Consider the following 17230-nt stretch of genomic DNA (forward strand, 5'->3'; position numbering starts at 1 on the left):
TACCTTTGCATCGATAGATGATGACTTAAACTTTTTTGATGCTATAGGACCTGCCTTTGGTGTTGGATTTTCCTATTGAAAGTGGAATTGAGGCTTCTTTCTTTCCAGTTGCTCTAAGGATATTTTCAATCCAGAAATTGATGTCTCAATGATTATTAATCATGCCATGCAATTTATCAAAGAGGACTTTGATGAATTTAAGGAACTTGCAGGGCCTTCTATCTTGATTGATAACAAGGAGTATGTCCATGTCCCTGTGGGAATCTCCTCTGTCCAGAGACAAACATTTACAAAGAGGTGTAGTATGTACAAACTTCAAAGGTTTTTAGTAGAAAATTTAGAATGCTCCTCTCATCCAAAAGGCTACAGGAGAATGGTCAAAGCTATTGCATTCATAGTTTTCTCCATTGTCAAATATCCTCTTAGAGGTGAAGAGGTGAGGAGATTGAAGGCTCTTCAAACTTTTACTTTCTCGAAGATTTAGAGGCAAATGATATAGAGGAGGAACTTGGACCTAAGGAGGAGGAGAGGCTTGCGAAGGATAATGAAATCACAAAATTAAAGGCACAAACAATTGTTCAGTCACCCAAGAAAGGTGGAGATCCATTGCATAAATATATTGTTCCTTCATTGCCAAGTTTTCCTATCAAGGATAAGGAGTATTTACTCCTTTACTAATATTCAAAAGTTATTTAACTTGAGGGAGGACTATTGTCTTGCCATCATTACAGAGAGTTATGAAGCTATTGAAGGGCTCATTGATATTGAGAATGAGCATAATGATGAATTTGCTACTTTAGATGTGTCTACTTCAGATGACAAGTTCATTGACTCAACTCATGGTTTATCATTATGTATTAAGAAAGCACAGGAGTCACAACCATTGATATGCAAAGATGAATTTAATCAGCTTCAAGCTTCACTTGGTATTGCTGATGTTGGTAGAGGGAACAGAGTGATTATGTCCAACTTAAAGACATCAAAGAAACCTCAATCTCACTCTGGACATCAGATATACTTGAACAAGATGAAAATCAAAAGGTAAATGAATATGAATTTGAATCCACACATTTTATTGTTTTAACTTACAATAATTTCATAGTATAATTGGAGGTAACAGATGAAAGTACGACTTCTTAGGGAGAGGTAAAGGCTCAAGGCAAGCAGGCTCTAGCAAGAAAGATACTGCACTTGGACACTATTTGTCCAAAATGGATGAGAATATTTTCTGTGTTGCATAGCCAGTTCTCCGAGGATGCAAACTGGCTTATACTTTATATCAAAGCTCTCTGCAGACTGTATGGCTTTCAACTATACAAGCCAATGCTAACAAAATCATGTTTCTTGAGAAGACAGCCGCTACTAGAATTTTTGGTTATGGCCCTGGGTATTTTGCCTCTAGAGTAGAATATTTTTTGACATACTTTGCGTATGCTCTAGCTGCAAATAAAACCGATGTAAACACACTAGGTGGCTACAATAGAAGAAAATTTCTACGCTCTAGGGGATCATTGATAAAGGATGATGATGTGAAAACTTTGGAATAGACATTTTGTACATACTCTGGATTACAACAATATATAACTTTTTGTACAAAGTTATGTATACAACCGTTCTCTTTTTTGACAATGTTATGTGTCCGAAATGTTGTTTTTCTGCATTCTTTGTAGTTGTCTTCTAAAAAACCAGTTGAATAACTCTGCAAGAGCATTTCTTCTTGTAGCCCCTCCACCATGTCTTGTGCTTCAAAAGAATGATGTGCGTTCTTGGTAATATGACTTTTCCATCCCTTGGTTACTGTATGTTGCTAGGGGTCTATGCTCCTCAACAAAATATGGCCCATGTATATGGAGGATGTGCTGTATAACAAAAAAATAATTTAGCATACGTCAATTCCATTGAGTGTATCATGATTACAAAGGAGTCTTACCAAAAAGTATGTGATATCTTTTTCTCCCCATGCTTCTTTGATTATTTGAATGAGATTTGTAATAGAACTTTTGTACTCTTGTGCAAATGTAGCTGATGTCTTCTGTTGTCTAAGAACATTTAAAAAGATGTCAAGATGCTTCCACACCTCCATTCTAAGATTTTCTAGCTGCGGTATACTGGCAACATTTGTTGTGATCTCACACAATTCTTTCCAACAATCCCACGTAACATTCACTTGTTTTTCACCATGGTTTCCTAAAAATCTTCTGGCTTTTGCACCTCCCATGGAGACATCTGCCAAGACATCTGGTGTTTTCCCTGAAACTAACTATTGGATCTTTTCTTAAATGAACTTGACTCCCATGAAAGCCCATTTTTTATAACAATGCTTCACATTTATCAATACATTGATCTGCCAATAATGTTGGTTTAATAGAATATGCATAATCAAGATGCAATCTCAAAAGCTTGTCAATTATTCTTATCTCTGCATGCAAAGTGCATATGTGAACATTCTTAAGAGAGACAGGAAGAATGGGATCCCAAATGTCTTCTTTATTCTTGAACTTAGTCAGATCTAAAGAGTCTCTCATTTTGGGACTCTCCTTGCTGGTTGCAAATTGCTCCACTCTTTTGACCCCATACCTTCCATACAATAAATGCAAGGATACTTTGCATTAGCCCCGTTGCATATTCCAAGTATACATTTGATAGTCTTTAAGTCAGAGCCCAAATGCCATTCCACTTTGAAATTTCCAACTCCATCAACTATCAACATATCTCCCATACTTTGGGATTGAATGATATTAAGGATACCTGTGTGGGAGAACAACCATTTGAGGTTTGATGATTTTCAGTTGGTATCTAAGCTGCAACAACCCACCAAAGCTCCATCTTGACTAGATTTTATGTTCTGGTTCCTCTCCTCTACCATTGTTGTACTCAATTTCCCTGTTCATGATAGATATGCTCACTCTTTCCATCTTTTATCCTTTTTGGATATGTGCCTCATCCAGCACAAACTTTAGCACACCACCACATTCTTCTACAGTAGTTTTATACATATGCACCATTGCAATTTGTACTTTTCTAAGATCCACCCATATATTGTTGAATGCATTATAGACAAATGTACTCTTTTTCTTCTACTTCTCATAAGGCATTATCCCTTCAATATGTATGTACTCTCCAAAAATACTCAAAATTTTCTTATTCATAGCAATCCTAGCAGTAAAAACTGAAAGGGATCGTGGCAAACCAAAAGTCCTTATTCTCTTGCATCTAAGATTTTGGAACCATAATCCAGAAAGAGCTTGGTAACCTTTGTGACTAATACCCACAGTGTCACAAGTCTCTACTATTTCATCTAGTTTCACAATGGTCCTTAAGTCTGTTACCAACTCTTTGAGAGTAAGATCTCTCAAATTTGTATTCTCTGGAGATTGAAGAATTCTGACCAAGTCTGCCTTGTTCATGGTTTTAATGAGAAGCTTGATTCTCTCCTCATTTCAACGGATATTAATACCTGAAATGTGAGAGACACATTTCTTTGCATGGTTGAGTCTCCTCTTTTTAGCCCCACTACTTTCAAATAACTCACTTATATTCTTTAAAGTTCTCTTCCTCTCTTTGAATCCTCCTTGGGTGTCTTTCAAGTTTACTAGTTTCTCTTTTAATGAGTGGTTTACAGCTTCTAGCTCTCTAATCTTATCATAAAGCTGTGAAATAGTTTTTTGAGATGTTAATAAAGTTTCTTTCAGTTGATGCATTGGACTGAGCACACAGAAGATGTAGAATATAACTTCATACAGTAACCAAGCAGACCATCAAAACTATCTCTAACAAATCTAATTAAGTCATGAACATGTACAAATGGAGGAGGTCTACCAGTTGAAGGATCATTGGGATAAATACTTCCATCCACTCACAAATCAATGTGCTTTCTTCCCTCTAGTCGTAGTCTATTTGCCTCATCTTTGTCTAACAATGCTTGGTGATGAATACTTCTGCAAGATGAGTAGACCTGATCTATGTTAATAGCAAGTTTGTATATGCGTTCTCTTGCATTGAGTAAAGAGTTAGCGATAGACATTAGAGTATAATCCACTGTGCAAGGGTATAACAACAGAAAAGAATAGAAGAGAAGAGAAGAAAAAGAGAAAGAGACAGAGAGCGAGAAAAAGAGAGCACTAAAATGATGAACGAGAGGAAAAGCGGACGTGTTTTGGTGGGAATATTTGTATAATAGACGTTTCAAAAGTTCAAATAACACTGAGAATAACGACTAAAAAGTACCTCTCTAACATGATTTAAGGAATTTTAGCATTTATTGTGGCCCATCTCTTAAATGCACTAAAAGTGCCTCTGAACGGCCAAATTTGGAGGTCTCATTCTACTAAAACCTCAGCTAATTAGTGTTGTAATCAAAACCTTAAAGGGCCCTTTTTTTTCATTTTTGGCCCTAATGATGAATTTGGTCATCTTGGACTTCCATGATTGGAAGTTATTTTTGTCTAGCTTTTGGCTAACAATCTAGGATAGACTGTGAGACATGATTACCAGTAATAGCTTATCAAATAGCTCTTGGGTCAAACATGAAGATTTGGATCAGCATACCACTTTGATTGTTGCATCTAATTATCCATTTCTTCAAGCATTTGTCACTCATGAGACTTCTACCCTGATTAATGAATGTGATCAATTTAAGGAAGTAAGACATTTTTAACTATAAAGAGCCTTGAATGGACTCATACCAATACTATGGTGATACAAAGCATTACATCCAAATTCCGCCACATAGAGATAGTTTAACCATCTTTACAATTCTCATCCATAAAAATCTCTGAGAGTATCCTTGTCCATAAAAAGCTTTGAGAGTATCCTCAATGACTTAATTTACTCATTTAGTTTGTCCACATCACTCTCTGGATGGTAAGCTATACTAAGATCGAACCAAGTCTCTACTTATTTAAAGAATGTTGTCCATAAGCATGAAGTAAACTTTGCATCTCTATCACCCCACAAGGTATCCATGAAGTCATAAAATCTCTTGTAAAAATACCTTAGAAATATCCATTTTGTAGTGAAAGTCTTCTTTAGTAAAATCAAGTGTGTAACTTAGTTAGTCTATTGACTACTACAAATATAGAATCATATCCAACACTTGAAGGCAATCCGGTGATGAAATCCATACTTATGCACTCCCACTTCATTATCAAAATATCTTGAAGATGCAATTCTGAGGTAATTTAACTTTGATAGATAAGGCATTAAGAAACATGGTTCAGTATATCCTTTTTTAATCTTGGCTAAAAGAAGCTTTTCTTGATCGTCTCATGAGTGTCTTCACAAATCCAAGATGTTCGCCCTTTGATGAGCTTCAACCAAAATCCATTTCTTGAATTCACCTTTGCTTAAGTGATTGTTATAATACAAGCATCCAACTTAATTTTGAATCCTTGAACCTTAGTTCTTTAGTCATCTTTCTCCCTTGCACATCAGCAAGGTAATTATTGGGGCAAAGAATTTACCTGTCCCAATCTTCTCCTTAATTTTTACAAGTAGTAGGTTGAAATCACTATTATGGTAAGCAAGGATGCCTCTCGAAACTAAGGGCATTTATAGCTACATTGGACCTTTCCTAATCTATACTTAATCTCAAAGTGAAATTCTTACAATAATTATATACATACACCTTCTTTGTTACATATGGGGGTCAATAGTGCCTCCATATTTTCAAAGCATGAGTGACAACTAAGAGTTCTAGGTCGTACACTGCATAACTTTTCTCATGAGGCTTGAGCTTCTATGATTCATATGCTACTAGACTCACATCTTGCATAAGGATCCCACCAATTACAAATCAACTTGCATATCAGTAATCACCTCAAAGGGTTTATCAAACTCTGGCAATTTAAGCACCACTGGGTTGGTATCTACTAAGGCAGCCTTCAGCTTGTCAAATGCACTCTGTCACACACACACATAGGGGTCCACTTAAATGCCACATTATTTATAAGAAGAGCTGATAGGGGTGAAGCAATCTTAGCATATCTTTGGATAAATATTTGATATCATCCAATTAGACCAAGAAAAACCAAGCTTCCTTTACATTCTTAGTTTCTTGCCAATTTATGATAGCTTGATTTTAGGGTCAGTTGAGATTCCATCTTTAGAAATAATAAAACCCAAATATTTAATACACTGAAAAAATTACACTTACTCTTTTTTGCAAAGAGATTGTGCTTCCTTAGGATGTCTAAGACTTTTCAAACATGCTTCTCATGATCAACATCATTCTTGGAATAAACCAAGATAATTAGATCATCAAACAGAACAAAGTCATCCAGATACTCTCCAAAAATATCTTGTGTTAATAATTGAAAGTTGCAACATTTGTAAGACTAAAGGTATCATCGTAAATTTATGATGTTCATATCTTGTGTTAAAAGTTATCTTCGCTCCTTAATTTTCATCTAATAATATCCAAACCTCAAGTCAATTTTTGTGAATATATTTGGTCCATGCAATCGATCTAAAATCTCATATATTCTATGTATTTTGGTATTTATTTTTCACTATAAGCTCATTCAAATCCCTATAATCAATGTATAGCCTTAATGTTCCATCTTTCTTCTTTTAGAAGAGAACTAGCATGCCCCACAAGGTACACTTGGCTTAATAAGTTTTTCCTCTAAGAGTTGCTTTAGTTTTCTCCTTAAGATACACTTGGTTAAATAAGTTTTCCTCCAAGAGTTGATTTAGTTTGCTCCTTAAGCTTGATTTCTTTCGAAACAACCATTTTGAAAGGTCTCTTTATAGTCGATTGTGCACCAGGTATGAGTTCTATCTCGTGATCCACTTCTCAAGATCGAGGGCATTTTTGTCAACTCTTTAGGAAATACATTTGCATATTCACTTAGCCATTCAGGTTTATATGAACCTGACTCCTTCCCAATAGAGTTAATGAAATAAAGCTACACCTAGATTAGCCTAACTAGCATGGATTAGCCTAGCTTAGAGTGATTAGACTAGGTTTAGAGAAATAAATGGTAATTTTCTATTAGTAAAATGATTAACGCGAAGTTAGACTTAGTTTCTCTTATATACATGACCACCCTTTCACAATACACTTTAATGTGTCCATGGGCATGGTCCTTTTCCCATTGTCTAATCTCTTGGCCTTGGTCCCAAATAACATAAGATCTTTTAAGCTTTGTTATAAACCATCCCCACCCAAGAGGTTTCGTCCCTCTTGAAATCATAGATGTGTACAAGTACAATCCACATGGATAGAATATCTCACCAATGACTCATGTCAACATCTTACTCATACTCATGCTAGGTGTGCGATGCCAAAAACACTCATGTCAACATCTTACTCATGCTAGGTGTGCGATGCCAAAAACACATGTGTATGGTTGTAAATTGTCCCCAAAGCTTTTAAAAAAAACCATAACATCTACCCCATAATGGCATGAAAGCCTCACGTAACTTCCAGGCACTATGCATTCAAAACCCAAGGGTATAGGGCTGTCCTCAATGAATTTAAAATAGATTCCAACAAGCTAATTCACTGTTATTAAGCCTCATTGGACCCTTGAATAAATCTAATAACCCCTTACACCCTTCCAATGTAGAGAAGGGCTACCAAGAAGCTTCTTCCTTAGGTAATCCTTGGCATTTGACCAAGTATTCCACCAAGGTTTGGTTGTGAAGAACCCTTCCTCTTGTGCCCAAAATTGATTCTGTCACATACGCAATCATGCCCTCCTCATTCATTGGAGGTAGCTCATCTTGCACAAGAACTTTCGGCCCAAGGTAAGCTTTAAGATGTGACACATGAAACACATCATGCATTCTTAAGGTTGATGGAAGCACCAACTGGTTAACAACTTCATCAACATGTCTCAAAACCTTGTATGGCCCATAATATTGATGAGCTTACTTGGTGTTTGTATTGTCTTTAAGAGAACCATAACTAATCTTGGGAATTCTCAAGAAGACCCAATCTCCCTCCTTGAACTTTAATGCTCTCCTATAAGTATCTACATAGTGTCTCATATTTTCTTGAGATTGCTTCATATTAGCTTTGCATTGTTGTAAGAGTGTATCCAACTTTTCCATCTCCTCTTTTGCATTGGGACTACCTCCTATTGCTTTTAGCATATTCACTTTATACCCATAGAGTGCGTCAATAGGTGACATGCTAATTCTCTCTCTCATGATGCATACTATTATGAGTAAACTTAGAAAAAAGCCAACCACTCATCCTAAACACCTTGTATACATGGTAATAATGGCTCAAATAAGCCTCCACCCACTCGTTCACCCTCCCAGTTTGCCTCGATTTTCGGATGGTAGGTGGTGCTAGATGTCAAAACATTCCCTATGATATCAAATAATGTCCTCCAAAATGTACTCATAAACTTCACATCTTGGCCACTAACAAATTGTTGTGGCACCCCATGTGACTTGAACACATGATCCAAAAAAATATTTTACAACCATAGATGCTGAAAATTTGACCTTGGAAGGAATGAAATGTGCTATTTTTGTTAAGAAGTTCACAACCATGTAAATCATATCCCATCCCCTCCTTGTATAAGGTAGCCCCATGATGAAATCCATAGAAATGTGTATCCATTTTCCCTCTAGAATGGGCGAAGGCTAAAGCAAACCACCAGGCTTACGTGTGGGATCCTTGTTTTGTTTTGGAGCAAGGTAAGCAACTTGTCACAAAAGCATACACATCTTTCCACATTCCCTTCCAATAGAGACTCTTTCACACCTTTTTAAAGGTCTTAAACAGATCCATGTGCCCCGATAAGGAGAAGAGTACATCTCTTCTAACACCTTCTTCTTGTACCTTAATGTAGGCACAAGTAGAGTTTACCTTTATAGTAAATGACTCCAACGATCAAATTGTAGCAAATCATTATGGGAACCTTGCTGTAATTTTTGCCATATTGGTGCTACTTCCTCATCTAATAGGTACTCTTACATATCCAATCTTTATGTACCTTCAAAATTGCTATGCATGTACATGCCCACATACATGACAATGCATATGTGCCACAACATTCCCCTTCCCTTTTATGTAAGAGATATCAAAATTATAGTTTTGCAATATAGCCCACCATCTTCTTTGCTTTGGGAGGTAGTGTAGGTTGAGACAAAAACCATTAGAGTAATCTATGATCACTCTTCATAAAGAAATGACTCCTATACAATTATTGATTCTACCACTTCATTATTGCATCATGAAGGCCAACATCTGTTATTATAGACATGTATAACCATCTCTTTCTCATCAAGCTTTCAGCTCTCAAATGAAATTACTCCATGTTCTTGAAATAAAACAATCCCAATTCCTCTTCCACCCACACGCATTGGCTTGAACCATAAACAACTTCATGAAGTTAGAGCATATAAGTATAGGGGTTGATGTGAGCATTCCCTTGAGATCTCAGAAGCTCTTATCAGCTATGGTATCCCAAAATAAATCCTCTTTTTTAAGCTTATCGGTGAGAAGTCGTAACATGAGTATATCACTTGATGAACCTCCTATAGAATGAGGACAAGCCCAAGAACTCCCTCAACCGAGCGGTATTTGTAGGTGTAGGCTAATTCTTAACACATTCCACCTTCTTCTTTAAATTCACCACAATGCCTTCCTTTCTAACTATATGTCTAAGATACTCAACCTTTGTGCCATAAAGGTACACTTGCTCTCCTTTGCATACAACTTATTGGCCCTTAAGGTATCCAAAAAATCCCTTACATACATTAAGTGCTCATTCTCACTCTTGCTATGTATCAAGATATCATCAAAGAAAACAAGGACCCATTTCTAAAGGAAAGGTCCAAGAACTTTGTTCATTAATGTGCTTAAAACATGGCCAGTAAATTCCAAAACAATATAACCAAGTAGTGGTAGAGACCCCTCTTGGTTCAAAAATCCATCTTTTACTCATCAGCCTCTTTGATTCTCAATTGGTGATAACCCAACCTCAAGTTAAGCTTAGAGAAGAAACATGCACCCTTCAAGTCATCAATCCTTGGAATAGGGAATCAATTCTTGATTGTTGACTTCGTCAAATCCCTATGTTCCACACACATGCAAAAAGTGTCATCCTCCTTGACCAAGTGTATGGGTGATGCAAAAGGTGATTGACTAGGAGTAACCCATCTCATGTCCATGATCTCTTGCACTTGCTTTGCCACTTTATTATTTTCCACTTTGACAACCTATAAGGTGGTTTGATGATGGGCTTGGTATATGGCTCAAGATCTATGCCATGATCCACCTCTTGTTTTGGTAGCAAGAACTTTGGAAACATATCTTCATACTCCTTGATTCCTTCATACCTTTATGCATAACTTTCCCCTTTTCCTCATTACTCTCTTCCTTGCAAAGTTGTAATACATAATGCATCCCATTTTCTTTATCTCCCTTTTGAGTTGTGTTGCATTAATCATCTTAATACTTGGCACATAAGTTCCAGTCAATGTAACCTCATTATTTCCATGCATGAAACTCATATACCTTTGTTGTAAATTCATGTGAAATAACCCAATAGTTTCCAACCAATCATATCCCAACACGATATCAATGGGACCCATATCCAAGGTAAGCAAATCAGTCTTGCAAGTGTAATCCTTTGTGAGTACTAACCCCACATACTTGCATACCACTGTGCAATCCATCTTTGCCCAATTAGCCACTTAAACTTTGTGAAAAGAGTTTAGAAGGAAATATAGGTGACACACCTAATTAAACATTTCTCTCAATTCATCATCTCACACCAAGTAGTGAACCTCCATAGCTTTCCATCATTATTCTCCACAAAACACAACACACTACATAATGATAAGTTCATATTAACTTTTGGAATCCTTGCTCTATCTCCTCACCTATCACCAAATTCCAAAGCCCTTTGCCTTTCAAGAAATTCATCATGCAATACTTCCAAATCCGTAAGTTGTTTCTGTTAAGCTTTTCCCCAACACTATCATCTAGACCATCACTCATCTTGCTAGTTGCAATGTTCACTGAGTACACTAACCAATTAGCTTAAACACTCATACATACATGTGCTTGGTCACCAATGTTGTCCACATATTCCACATTTGTTATGGTAGGCGACTAAATCTAAGACTCAAAACCACTCTTTGTTCAAGATGAAACACACTTGGTGCCACTTAAAACTTTTGAGAAACACTTCCAAAATAGTCCTCCATGCTCACAATGAGCTCATTCACATGTAGATACATGCATACAACACTTGTGCATATTATATGCTTCATTTAGGGTTGCTACACATACATGCCATTACTCAAATCTATCCAAAATAGAACTTTGTTTTACTATCACACTCCAAAGCCTTGCTTTGTAGATCCTTCAAGCTCTTAAACATTAAATGATAATTCTACACATGTTCACTTACCACCATACACATCATGCCATGTACATATTATTAAGATACTAAGGTTATGTAGAATGGGAAGAGAAGGGTGTGAGTGTGAATGGACTTAAGGTCCACTTGCTCACCTATTTAAAGGTGGAGCTATGAGGCATTTGGTAATTGAGCAAGGCCTAGTTGTATGCATAAACAACTTAATAAGCAAGATATTGTTCTTGTATTTTGTGAGTTCTTTTGCTCCACACACTTGATCTAGCATGAGCACCATGTTTTCTGAACATGGTATCTAGAGCTAGGTTGATTAGAACCCCTTGTGGTGTAGACTAGGTCAAAAGTTTCACTTTTTTCTTATCTTTTCTTGTGTGGAGCTCAACCCTCTGCTGGTGGAGGCCTTCTACCAGCTTGTAGAGGGCATATCTCTCAAAGATTTCTTCAAGGAACTTGTAGAGTAGGCATGGGCATTCACAAACGTATGGTCAATTTGCTGATTCATCTTGTATCCGCCGCGGCATTCACTCTGCAGTGAGACGACGCCGTTTTTCTGTGCAGCGCTGGCCGTACAGCCGTATGCCGGTTGTAGGCCACTATTGGGCAAGATGCTTGAGGGCTTTGGTAGCCCACCCACTAAGGACTCCAGAGCTCAAATTTGAGCTCATTCCATGCTATGACGCGCCGACTACACAGAGAAAAATCCAGGTGTCTCTTTTCTTTCTCCATGAAGCTTTCCATTAAAGCTTCAACTTTGATTTTTTCTTGCTCAAATCATCTCTTCCCTTGCTTTAATCACTCAAGTGATGTTGTGAATGCGTGTTGCTGAACCTTCATCTTGATTTTGAAGAGTGGCCAACCACATGAGGTATTCATAAACCTCACTCTCAACAAGCTTCATCATCAACATCAACTTTCCGGCTTTCAAAGCTTTCAAAATGTGCTTATGAGCACTAATTGTGTTGTTTAACACTAATTGTGTTATTTAACACTAATTAATCTATTAATCCAGCAAAGGGAAGATATTATAAAGTGTTCTTAAACACTAATAGTGTTATTACCACACCAGTAATCTTTAAATGAGCTAATGCCATTTTACTACACTCATTATAACCAGCTAAATAGAAATACCCATCCATAGCGTCAAACTAGTGAATCATTTTAGCCAAAATTATTTTCCTATCCTCAAAAGGGGCTAAGATTTGTGTAATGCATCTTTAACGTCATTATCCAACACTTTTTCACTTACACAATGAGGCATGATTCCTTTCCTTAAAATTTAAGTGATGGTTTTGATGATCTTAAAAATGACAAGCTCCTTTAAATTTTAGAAAAACCCCTCTTTACAAAAGATACTTCTATTACTTTAAAAATTATTAGATCACTGGTGGGGGATTTCTCAACCTCGAAACAAACGAGATTGTCTAGCTAGTCCCACAATTACAAAATTCCGACGAGGGAGGTACATACTTAGATGACTCAATCTAGACAAATATTTGTCTAAGCTATACGAGGGCTCATAGATCTTGTATTCCTTTTATTAACTAAATTTATCATTTCCATAATTATGTCTAGACATAGATTTGAAGCATAATTATGGCTAGACATAGATTTGAAGCATAATAGGCTAAATAATCGATGTCGATTTCTATACCGAACTTTGCTTCACGTTGATCCAAACATGCCTCCACAAAAAAGAGATTGATATAGTCTACCAAAATAATACTCTCTATAGTTCTGATAAAAAGTAGCTACTCTGCTAGAGGTCTATTATTGTGGCTAAATGCTAAAATACGACTCTCAGAATCTCTTTCTCTTGCATGGATGTCAAACTATACTGCACTTTTCAAATTGACAAATATAAAACTAGCATAAAAAACAATAGAGAAGAAGGAAAAAAATCATATAGTTTATTATATCAAGTTTATTTATGTACAAAGAGATGAATCTCATCAGTTTGAATCCTCTGCTAAAATACGACTTCAAGAATCTCTTGCTCTTACATGGATGTCAAACTTTGAGCCATTATATTGCACTTTTCAACTTTAGAAATACAAAATTAACACAAGAGATAGTAGACAAGAAGAAAAAACATTATATAATTTATTATATCGAGCTTATTTATCTACAAAGAGATGAATGAGAATGCAAAAAACTCACCTAGAAGTCCTCAAATTCTTAGGCATAGGCCCATACAATCTACACTGAGCTACAATTCTCATCCTAAAATGATAAATGCTCTTCTAGATCAAAGTGTCCTCACTACAGTAATGGTGTTGTGGTGGGTAAACCAATAATGTCACCACTCAACCCATGTAAAAAAATATAGCTCCTCAAAATGCCGAGCTAGAACAATTCTCTCACATTGAGACTACGACACCGGATGATGAACGCTTAAATGTGAAAGCTATCATGTATCTATGTGGGATAATCTAGGTATCTCAAAAGACACGATTAGGACACCTACTACGCCATATGACAAAAGCCCAGTAAAATATTGTAAGTTTCATTTTCACAACTGTGCTCTGATACTAGTTGTGAGAGGACCTCAACCCTCTATATCTATCAGATATAACTATAGCAAAATACTTGATTGAGGATAAAAAGTCTCACCTCTAGGGGCCTCATACAACAATGGCCTAGCATTTAGCTATCTAGTAACACATTTTTCACAATTACATTAGATAATTCTTACACTAGGAACTACATATGATTCCACCACATGCATGTCTTTTCCATAATTATCACAAATAAAAGGGGATTGGTAGCTCCCCTAGGCTCAACCAACTTCTTACTCCTCAGTTATGAAGGTGACAACCTCGACAAATTCCTCGATAGATTCTATCATTCCTACATCCTAATATTCTAAATCCTAATTTATCTATGTTTCTAAGTTTCTCAATCAATTTTTGGTTTCGTTCTTTCCCCCTGACTAATCTTCTCAAGAAGAATATCCCGTTTCAATGGTCTACAAGGTGCCACATGTGCTTTTGATAAGCTGAAGACCGCCTTGGTAACCAATCCCGTTTTGAAGTTACCAAATTTCTCTCTACCCTTTGAGGTACTAACTGATGCCAGTGGTTTTGCCTTGGGAGGTGCACTCATGCAGGAAGGTCATGAAGTGGCCTATGAATCCCGAAAACTCAGAACGCATGAGAGAAATTATGTTGTCCATGACCTGGAACTACTTTCAGTAGTATATGCCCTGAAGTTGTGGAGACATTACCTACTGGGTCAAAGATTCACTTTGATGACAGATCATCAAAGCTTAAAGTGGATCTTCGCTCAGAAGGATCTCAACATGCACTAAAGAAGGTGGATGCAGACCCTACAAGAATTTGATTTTGAAATCAAGTACTGCCCATGCAAAGAAATTGTGGTAGCAGATGCCCTCAGAGCAGAAAAGCCTCCTTGCTTGTAATTACTGTAGTGTCAAATCCCTTGATTATAGAATCAAGAGAGAAGATCATGTAGGATAGATTCTTTGGCCCTATTGCTACCCTACTTATGCAGGAAAGCAAAACTCCACAGGAGTTGAACCAAGTTCAAGGGTACAGCTTGGATGATGGAATTATGTATTATAACCGCGGGCTATGCATTCCCAATGATGAGGGAACTAAGGGTCAAATTCTGAATGAAGCCCACGACAGCCTTATTGCAGAACATCCAAGTTTCATCAAAACCTACATGTCTGTGAAGAAAAGCTTCTTTTGGCCTGGTCTAAAAAAGGATGTACTTAATCATGTACGTCAATGTCTGACCTGTCAGAAAGTCAAGGCCGAGAGAGTAAAAATGCCTGGGAAGTTACATCCATTAGACATCCCCCAGTTGAAGTGGGAATGTATCAGTATGGATTTTATTACTGGATTACCTTCAGTGCAATCAGGTTATAACTCCATCTTCGTGGTAGTTGATTGACCAACCAAAGTTGCCCATCTGATTCCAGTAAAAGAAACCTACACTGCAGTGGATGTGGCCAGAGTGTTCCTCAAGGAAATCTTCAGATTGCATGGCCTACCTAGGAGAATAGTAAGTGATCGAGATCCCAAGTTCACATCAAGATTCTAGATTGCATTTTTCGAAGCAGTAGGAACCTTCTTGGATCTCAGCACAGCTCCCCAGAGCCAAAAACTGTGAATTTCTTAATAATTCATTAGTTTTTGACCATTCCCTCTTCTAAAGAATTGGTGACCACTCTTGTTGCAAACAAGAGTAGATCCCTCAAACCATCAAGCCAAAGGAAAGCTCTCAGAAATTCATAAAAGCTAGAAATCCTACTTTTTCTTTATTCTTTTATAATGGTTTTTCAATTTTTATTTTCTTTGAAATGTAAAATGACGCTATGCCTTGTTGGAAAGGCTTTCCCCCTCTCTCATTCTGAAATTCAGCCTTTCTTTATCCTAGATAAGTAATCTAATTGTTGGAATTAAACTTTTCATATTATTTCTCTTTTAAAAGTGGAATTTGATTAGTTTAGAATGCTTTAAACCATTAAGGGAAAATTTTTAAGTGACTTAAGGATAGGAAAATTTGAAAAATGGTCAGCCATACAAAGGACGTTATGGCAAAATTTTCTTAAATTTCAAGAAATAAGTTTTATCTTTTATTATTCAAAAAGAGTAATCCCCACCGTTTGTGTATTCTAAAAGTTTTATTTTCATTCTAGGCATAGAAAAATGCATAGTAGAAATTTTTTTATTATAAAAGTGTTATTTCCATTAAAATTAAACTCTATGCATAGAAAGATGGATATTGGTTATTTTTTTAAATTATAAAAGAGTGATTTTCATTAGATTTAAATTCTATGCATAGAAAGATGCATATTGGATATTTTTTAAATTATAAAAGTGTTACTTTCACCAATATTGATTTTTATGCATGAATAGATGCATAAAAGAAATTTTTTTATTATAAAAGTATTACTTTCATCAAAATTGATTTTTGTGCATAAATAGATGCATAAAAGAATTTTTTTATTATAAAAGTGTTACTTTCATCAATATTGATTTTTATGCATAAATAGATGCATAAAAGAATTTTTTTTTATTATAAAAGTGTTACTTTCATCAATATTGATTTTTATGCATAAATAGATGCATAAAAGATTTTTTTATTATAAAAGTGTTACTTTCATCAATATTGATTTTTATGCATAAATAGATGCATAAAAGAATTTTTATTATTATTATAAAAGTGTTACTTTCATCAATATTGATTTTTATGCATAAAAGATTTTTTTTATTTTAAAAGTGTAACTTTCTTCAATATTGATTTTTATGTATAAATAGATGCATAAAATAATTTTTTTACTTTTATAAAAGTGTTACTTTCATCAATATTAATTTTTATGCATAAAAGATTTGTTTTTATTTTAAAAGTGTTACTTTCTTCAATATTGATTTTTATGCATAAATAGATGCATAAAAAAAATTTTATTATAAAAGTGTTACTTTCATCAATATTGATTTTTATGCATAAAAGAATTTTTTTTATTATAAAAGTGTTACTTTCATCAATATTGATTTTTATACATAAATAGATGCATAAAAGAATTTTTTTTATTATAAAAGTATCACTTTCATCAATATTGATTTTTATGCATAAATAGATGCATAAAAGAACTTTTTTATTATAAAAGTGTTACTTTCATCAATATTGATTTTTATGCATAAATAGATGCGTAAAAGAATTTTTTTATTATAAAAGTGTTACTTTCATCAATATTGATTTTATGCATAAAATAAAATTTATTATAAAAGTGTTACTTTCATCAAAATGGATTTTTATGCATAAATAGATGCATAAAAGAAATTTTTATTATAAAAGTGTTAGTTTCATCAAAATTGATTTTTATGCATAAATAGATGCATAAAAGAATTTTTTTT

At 35.4% G+C, this 17230-nt stretch overlaps 1 pseudogene; it reads right to left on the minus strand.

The window, feature by feature from the left end:
* Positions 1-1631: 1631 nt before the first annotated feature.
* LOC147619749 (uncharacterized) lies at positions 1632-2218 on the minus strand (annotated as a pseudogene).
* Positions 2219-17230: the final 15012 nt, after the last annotated feature.

Source organism: Cibotium barometz, chromosome 32 (assembly GCF_041138505.1).
Source record: "Cibotium barometz isolate CiBa-2024 chromosome 32, ASM4113850v1, whole genome shotgun sequence".
Lineage (NCBI taxonomy): Eukaryota > Viridiplantae > Streptophyta > Polypodiopsida > Cyatheales > Cibotiaceae > Cibotium > Cibotium barometz.